The 9,215-nt window shown below is 36.2% G+C and overlaps 1 long non-coding RNA gene across 1 annotated transcript; it reads right to left on the bottom strand.

Moving 5' to 3' along the window:
* Positions 1–7,880: 7,880 nt before the first annotated feature.
* Positions 7,881–8,987, bottom strand: LOC149232388 (uncharacterized). Its single transcript, XR_016247531.1, has 2 exons — positions 8,193–8,987; positions 7,881–8,020 (listed from the first exon to the last, which is right to left on the bottom strand). It is a non-coding gene; the product is annotated as an uncharacterized LOC149232388 (long non-coding RNA).
* Positions 8,988–9,215: the final 228 nt, after the last annotated feature.

The raw sequence follows: 9,215 nt of genomic DNA, 5'->3' as shown, positions 1-9,215 counted from the left end.
ATCACTCGAGTGCTTGATTTACTAGGTTAGCGCACGATCCTACAGAGCTCTAGCCAATGTCGCTTTCTTGATAGCATCATCTGTAACTCCCTGTGCTTCTTTTTACAACGAACCAAAACTGGTCCGGATCTTCATTTCCCACTCCCTTGAACACAGGAAACTTTATCGAGCTCGCCATATTAAAACGCGGTGGTGGCGGAGGTGGTATAGGCGAAGACGGAGGTGATGACGGTGAAACTGGAAGTGGTGTGGGTGGGGGTGGTATGTGCAGAATCCTCTGCCTTATCAAATGGATCGCACTTCACAGAGATACCTTCGCGAGCTCTTCCTTGTCCCCTTGCAGAGGTGAAATCAAGGGGCTATTCTCTAGTTCCACACTTCCTTCATTTCTGTAAATTATCCCACTTCGTGTAGCCCTGAACATCAATGTAACTACATAATTTGCTTTTCGCACAATAGCATTTCAATCCAAGTGTTTAGACACTTTACGTACTTACCTCGTGGTCCTTTGAGAAAGCATCGCTCTGCCTCGCTATAGTTGACCGAAGTATCTACCGCAAACTCAGTAATGAATCCTCCTATAATCCGATCGAGCCAGTGATCAACAACGTGCGCAATCTTATCCTCTGATGCTTCTAATCTACACACCAACTATGGAGTCCACACAATAGGTTCGTCAAGCTTCCACCTTCCTTGGCTATCTACTAGCTTCATGATCCACTTGTACAGCTCAGTAGGGAATGACGCGAAGAAAATTTCATGGATCTTTGCGTATAAGTAGTAGTCTAACCACTTTTCCTTCGATAGTCATGGATTCTTGTTCTCCTACGCCGCGAATTCGTGAATTTTCCTATCCAACCACCCTTCAATCTCCTTCTTATTTGGTTTCCAGTGATGTGACATTAGACATCTCTAGGTAGATTCTGATCCCGGCAACGGAACCATTTATTAGCTTGGTGGGGCCTGACCCAAGTTCGGAGTTAATTAGCCAAACAAATCCCTATACTACTAGCCCTTTCAGTAAGAGCCCGCGGAGCGCGGATTGAGGTCTCACCTGAGGTAGTATGGGGGGATGCTAGAACCAAGTTTCTGCACCCTTGAGATGTTTGAGGTATTGCTTGAGTCCAACTATGAACTAGCTTCGCTTAGGTTACTTCGCGTTCCCTTCTGACCTGTGATACCTTCGTAATTGGTTATAATTATCTTCGCACAGCCCTAGCCAGGGACTGTGGTGCTTTTGCGCTACTAAGGCAACGATTTGTGCTAATTCCCCAAGTTATACCGCGGATCTTACTTATCTTCCTTATAAGAGTTAGTTAATTTCGCATAAACAGATACTTATCTTATGTTCCCTTATTCAACACATTCATATAAGGTCGTGCAGCATATAAACGGTAAACTTGCAATTCATACCCAATATACTTTAATGCACAAAACAGGGAAAGATACACAAAATGATAAGAAACTTCTCTTTATTAATTCTCCAGTGGTTACAGACTCGACTCACCCTACGCACTCAACTGCAGGGGTCCGCGCACTTAGCTGCAAACCACTAGGCCTCTGCGCACTCAGCTACAGAGCCTTCCCCTACTCTACGACCCAAAGACACAACTTTACACTTCGACTCAGACTTAATGCTTCATCTTCATCCACGCTTAGTTTCTGTTTTGCCTCCTTTACAACTTAGAGCCTCGCTCTATTTATACAATCCCATGGTCCGCGGACCATGGATAGATCTCTCAAGCCGACATTACATAACAAAAATGAGGGCGGACAACCCTCTGACTCATTTACAATCTTCGCGCTCCGCACCCACAAATCGCGGAGTCCTTCTATTGGACTTAGTCAAAACTTGGGCTCTAAGCCCCAAAACCTGCCTTGGGGGATCCTGCGCCCAACACTTACATTGGAATGCATATGTTATTATCTCTCTTGTTGTTGTCTTTTGATCTCTCTTGCAAGTATTCAGACACAAGGAATAACGAGAAGCGAACCTAGGAGCTAAGGGATCGCGATCATCATCAAAGGTCAAGCGCATAAGAGAGAGGTAGGCCATCTCCCTTTCTCATTTTTCATTCTGATCTAGGTTAGGGAAGTTTGCTTGTTTTGTCAAGGTTGTTACCAGACCCACACATTGGGCTAGAGGGATCGCTTCTATCCATAGAAGGGATTTCTTGGTTAATGGGAAGATGATTCCATGACAGGATGTCAGTCAAGGACAGCAAAATTTGAGTCGCCCTAGAGATATGTAGCCCTCAATGGAATCATCTTCTCCTACTCATAAGTCATTATCATTCATGAACCCAATAGAGGGAAGATGGATTCAAAAAACTCTATATAAACAGGCCATGGGAGAACCAAAACATGAGATAATCTTATGCTGGCCAAATTGCTATCAGAGAAACCCTAAATTTCATTGTTGAAGCAGAAGAAGTAAGAGCATTAGTATGTTGGCCATATTTCTTCTAAGCATCCATCATCCTAATGAAGGAAGATTCCACCATTGAGAGAGTCTTCATACATCTTTGAGAGAGAGGAGAATATTGTAAAGAGATTCAGGAAAGGAACCTCCTTGTTGAGTATTTTTTAGCACCATAGCTCAAATAATTATCTTCAAGTGTTTAGTATCCATCTATTATTCATATTCTACCACTAGCAGTCAATAAAGGGAGCCTTTTTCCATAATTTTGTTGACTTGTTTTCTTCATTAAGCATTATTTGTGTATTTATATATTTGTTCTAGTTTATGTTTGTAGATGAATTGTTTTCACCATTTGCAGTTCTTTGTTTATCTCATTCTATTCACTAACAACACAGACTCTATCTATATTCTTTTACAAGGAACAACCAACTTCTAAGGAGATGTATGTTGGTACACCATTGCTACAAAAACACTACTATAAAAGGAATCTTCCTTTAAAGATTCATTTGAGTAAAATCAAAACTTTTTTATTGAAGTGGCTTACATGTCTAAAGGAAATGATTATTGAAACAGAAACAATTAACTCAAAGCAAAGTGATATATATTTTAATTTATTAGTGTTGCATAAGAGTTAGAAGGACCACATGTTATAATGCATTGAATCAACTAAGGGTCCCTAAGATCCCCATCCCTGCCCAGTATGATGAATGTATTTCTTACTTTCCAAATATTACAATATGTTTTTTAATACAATTGTAGATTTTTGGAAAAACTCCCAAAAAATTACATGGAGCAAATAAATAATGTGATCTCAAGAATTTGAAATTTAAGCATGAGATTTCAAGTTACAGTGTGTCCCATAATTCCTCTTTGATTTTAATAGAATCATCATGTTAAATTATCTCCAAATGTGGTCCTACAATTTTATCTTGCCAAATCATATTATATGCTTTACTTTATGTTGCTAGAAATGATATTTTTTGAAATTTCTCATTAAATTCCTTCCATTTCTTCTTGTATAGTAGTGGGCAATTCATGTTTATAGAATTTTTCGAAGGTTTTATCTTTTGGACAACCTATTTCATTTTCAGGTTAATATATCTTGTTTAATTTCGGTATTTTCCCACATTGTAAATAACCATACTTTATTGTAGTATTTATATAGCAATAACACCTCTTTAAAAATGTAGAAGAGATTTTCCACTGTCATGTTGCCTTAGAGACTTTAAAATGTTGAATTTACACTTATACTGAAAGGGGGGCGAATATATATAAGACAATTTTTACTTATTTAAACATTAAAGAAGCATAACAAAACAATCTCATAAGAAAAAAAATGAAATATAAGATATAAGTGGAAACTATTTTAGGAGAAAACCACAAAAATTCTTTATGTAATATTTATTTTTTGGAAATAATCTACTTTTAAAGAAATTTGTAGGAAACAATCTACTTGAGACACCAATCCCCATAGCTTCATGAATTTGTAGGCACCAACCTACTAGAGACATCAATCCCCTCTACTTCAAGAAATTATAGGAACCAACCTACTAGAGACACCAATCCAATCTACTTCAAGACTTTGCGGTAATTGTTGTCTCAAAATACATCAGGCCTTGTGAGAAGCCTCACAAGGAAAAAGCTAGAGTATGGCATAACAATGAGTTGTATGTCACTATCACCTCAACACTCCACCTCCTTCCCTTTAGTGCAATTTCACCACATGGGAGGCTTCCTAGTATAGGTAACCTAAGAATATTCTAGGTTGATAGTATCAAGATGAAACTTTAAGGGGCTAAATCAAGGTACTTCACATTAGAGAAATGGCACAATTCTTTGTAATAAGGAATAGCATACATAAGAGAAAACCTATGAGGTAAGGCTGTAGCCTAGGGTTTTCAAGATGTAGATAAAAGATGGCACATCTAGGCATACAAGAAAAAGGAAAAGTTTATGTTGCAAGATATAATCAACCAATGAAGATGAAAACATTCAAATTACCCTAAGTTGAAGCTTTTATTCAAAATTAGGGTTTTACAATCCCTAAAATTACCTACAGTTGATGATGTTAGCCCTATAGATACACTTCTCACCATGAAAATTGTTATTTTTTTATGATATAACGTTCAACAAGGTAAAAGAGTTCCTAATCAGTTCAAACACAAATCCATGTTGAATTTTATCTTGAGCCCTAACCCTAGTTTCTTTCCTTGAAGGGAAAAAATTTTAGGACGTGACAAAAAAATGAGATTTTGAAGTTTTCAATCATCAATATGGTTGTTAGTTTCTTTTATCTACTTGGGTGATGGATTCTCAGGAAATTTAACCATGGAAATATCAAACCCTTGAAGGGAGTAAGGGGGGAACCCTAGGTTTTCACTTACTAATCCTAGCTATCATTTTATGAGGGGATAAATTCACTAGAAAAGTGCTCTCTAGTAGGTTTTCTATGGAGTTCAATGATACAAGATTAAAGCATGCAACAATTACTATTGGAGGGACTCGACTAGCCCAATCGAGTCAGTAAGAAAGGATATATTGTAAGTTGATCGAACCTTGTAGCTAAGTTAACTGAACAAGTCGGTTAGGTAAAGTCAGTTCTAACAGTTAAGCTGTTATAACCATTCAACACAGAATATATATAGATATATATATATATATATATATATATATATATATATATATATATATATATATCTGTTGGGCATGGAATCCCCCCACGACATGTTTTGGGGCTCAAAGCCCAAGTTTTGAGTTGTTATTGTTGTAAAGACTCAGCGAATTGTGGGCGCGAAGCATGAAATGTATGTTAGAGTCATGGGGTTGTCCGCCCTAAGTTTTGAATGTAGTGTCGGCCTACCCATGGTCCACGGACCATGGGATTGTATAAATAGAGTGAGGCTCTAAGTTGTAAAAAGATCAGACGATGGAGGGATAGAATAAGATAGCATAGTGAAAGAGTCTAAGTGTCTTGGGTCGTAGTAGTAGGAAGAGGCTCTGCAGTTGAGTGCGCAGAGGCCTAGTAGAGTCCGCAACTGAGTACGTGGACCCCTAAAGCTGAGTGTGCAGGGTAGAGCTGAGTCTGTAATCAAAGACGAGATTAATAAAGAAAGATTTTGTTACCAATTCTGTGTAACTATTCTGAGTTATTACATGTTTGATATCATTTGCAATTATATTGTTTATTTACTGCACGCACTTATAGGAATTGTGAACATTGCGAAGTATAACCGAAAGCATAAAAATAAGACAAGTTAGACTAATATTGAATTACTAAGGACTTGGGTAATAACAGTGTTCGGCCCCCAAGTAGGGTTGCGTAAAGGCAGCATCCCAAGCTGCAAAGGACAGGTAAGTGCACGTAGCAACATGCCCACAGGGTCGAACCATGGACCACTCACTACAACAAAACCAGCGATTTGCGCCAGATTTAGCGCCAGATTTTAGTGCATTTTTTTTGTAATTGTGATGAGCAACCTGGCGCTAAATCTGGCTCTATTGTACAATTTTTAAAGCGTCCTTTTTTGCACCTGATTTTGCATCCTTTTTCACGCTAGATTTTGCATCATTTTTTACACCAAACTATGCATCATTTTTTGCGTCAAATTTTGAACCAAGATTTGCATCTTATTTTATGACAGGTTTTGCTTCTAGTTTTGTGTCATTTTTTTCATCTATTTTTCATTCTCTTTTGCTTCCTATTTTGTGCCATTCTTTGCTTCCATTTTTTCACCATCATTTGCATCAAGTTTACACTGTATTTTGAATCCAATTTAACGTCTTTTTATGCATCCATTTTGTGGCAGTTTTTGCATCTAGTCTTACGCCAGGTTTTGTATCTAGTCTTACACTAGTTTTTGCTTCTATTTTTGCACCAGCTTTGGTGCCTATCTTTGCACCATGTGTTGAATTTGATTTAGCACCAAATTTTGCATCCATTTTTGTGCCCATTTTTGCATCTTTTTTTGGACCATTTTTTACATCCACATTTACGTTTGATTTGTCTCCATTTTTCCCATCTCATTTTGCACCATATTTTGCGTCATTTCTTTCATCCAATTTTGCATCATTTTTAACACCATCTCTTGCATCTAATGTTACATCATTTTGAGCATCGAAATTTGCATTTATATTTGCATCTTATGTTGAGTCATGTGTTGTGTCCACCTTTGCATCTTATTTTGTGTCTAATGGTACATTCAATTTAGAGCCATTTTTTACGTCTACTTTTGTATTTGTTTTTGCACCAAGTTTTGCATCCAATTTTAAGCTATTTTATGCCCCTTTTTGCACCATTTTTTTGTGTCTACTTGTGTCCAATGTTGCACCATTATTTACACCGACTTTTTCATCCAATTTTGCATTTTTTTGGTGTCTAGTTTTACATCGTTTTCACCATCCAAATTTGCATCTTTTTTTTCCTCATCTTGTGTCCACATTTGCATATAATTTTGTGTCTAAGTTCGAGCCTAAATTTGCATGTGATTAGGAATCATTTTTTACATCCAATATGGCATCCTTGGTTTCACCTTTTTTCAGCCCCATTTTGCATCTTGTTTTATGTCTTTTCTTACATCTTTTTTTTTTCCTTTTTTGCACCCAAGTTTGCATCCCAAATTTACACCATTATTTGCATCATCATTTGGCATATTAATTTGTAACGTTTTTTGTTTCTTTTTAACGCTCAACTTTGCATCTTATTTTACATCTAGTTGTTGTCTTTTTTTGCATCTAATTTGGTTCCCATTTATGTGTCGTTGTTTTTGCCCAATTTGATATCCTTTTGTATGCCATGTTTTGTTCCCTTCTTTGTGTCAACTATTGCACAATTTTTCACTTCTAATTTAAAACACTTTGTATGTCAATTGTTTGCATTTTGTATTAATTCCTAGTTTAACATCCAATTTTACTTTCAATTTTGCATCCATGGTTACATCCGCATTTGACTTCTTATATAGAGTATATTTTTCTTTACATATATGACCCCCTTTATAGATTCATAGTGAAATATATGATAGTTTCTAAATATCATTAAATCAGATATCACAATTCAAAATCATTTGTAAAGAAATTTAAGAGAAATTGACAACATCCATCCAAAAAAATAACAATGTTTCATTAACAATTTTCAAAACATGTATAAAATAGCAACATAATACTAATAAAATCAGTATTATTTTTAATCAAAACAACTAAAATTCAAATATGATTAACAAATCAAAATATTTCCTGAATATCGTTATTCTACGATAAATTAACAACATACATAAATCAAACTCATCGTATGATTACAAAATCAAAATGTCTCATTGATATAGGGTAAATTCACAACACCCATCTAAACATAACAATGTCATTCTACACAATAATTTCTTCATAAAAAACAATGCATGTGCATGCCTAGCTACCACCACCAAGATCATCCTCATGATCATCTTGACCATCCTCATTACTCTGATCCACATCATCACCAACACCGCAACTATCATCATCATCTCCTCCTTCACCACCATCATCCTCATCCTCATCCTCATCATCTCCTAATATATGTTGAACATAATTTGGATCATCGTCTTGTCAATCATTACCTATAGCATTCTGACAAAAAAAATCAATATTACATGTTAGTATTAATTACATAACACAACGCATGTTTTTGTTATACAATGTTAACCATAAAATGAGGTAAGATATAATATATAATAGTACTAAAAAATAAAATGAAAATATGTTTTAAAAGTATATTGGAAATCCAACTAAGATTACATACCATAGAGTCCATCCAAACAACAAATTCAACCCATCTCTTTTGCCGCAGCACCTCCTTTTCCAAATGATTTGGAGGTCTTCAGGGTAAAAATATATATCCCATGGTTTATATTTGGCCTTAAAAAACAGTAGAAAAAAAAAAATTTGAGAACACAGGAGCAAGATGAAAAAGGAATTGCATGTCTAAACATTTTGAAGTCTCAAAAAGCATTCATCAACATAGAGAAGACTACAACACTACTCTTCACTTCCAAGTTTTCAACTAATGGATTTAACTGACCAGCAATGTTTTTTGCATGAACCATGCTCAAATGCTCAAGATGAGGTAATGAATGGATGTTATGCGCCTATCTGTGAATTGCAACCACAGGCATACATGTAAGTGCAAATTTGTAAATCTCATACCCAGATTTACCCATCATCAAGCACACAACTTTTGCGGGATCCATTTGACATATCTTATGTTTAAGAAGGAATAACATCCTTGAAGAGACTCATGGCTTTTCTTAGGGAAGGATCTTTGCATGCAGAATCTAGATTAACTCTGAACATTTCAATCAAACTAAGGTAAATGAAAGGCAACAATCCATCGGTCAAACCTCACAGGTTAAAAGCACCCGCTGAGTTTCACACAAATGAGAAAGCCTAAGGGAAAAGATTTGAGACATGCATGCTACATGATTTCATGTAGGATAAGTACCTAAGCTTAAGGCAAAAGATTTGAGACATGCAAATGTATGAAGTACAAGATTCAGATAAAGAGAAAGAAGCTCCTTCATGCCATATTCTCACTGACAGTGAATCTCATATTAGGTACTTATCAAGCATAAAATCATGTTGAGGAGTTGTTTTGTGATATTCTCTAGACTAGCCAAAAGTCTCCAACTCCCTTAGCTCGAGTAGCCCCGCCTACCACCATCTATTTGATCTCTGCAAAGAAATGTAGTAAGATCATTTCACAGACTAGGAAATTTGTTTTCCTTATGATTCACCCTCAGGACAAGAAGAAGATTGTGGCCAAAAA

Source organism: Pinus tabuliformis, chromosome J (assembly GCF_031772625.1).
Source record: "Pinus tabuliformis cultivar Carrire ecotype Pingquan chromosome J, CPIR1, whole genome shotgun sequence".
Lineage (NCBI taxonomy): Eukaryota > Viridiplantae > Streptophyta > Pinopsida > Pinales > Pinaceae > Pinus > Pinus tabuliformis.
Note: the sequence above shows the minus strand (reverse complement) of the source record. Positions and strands in the feature narration are given on the sequence as shown.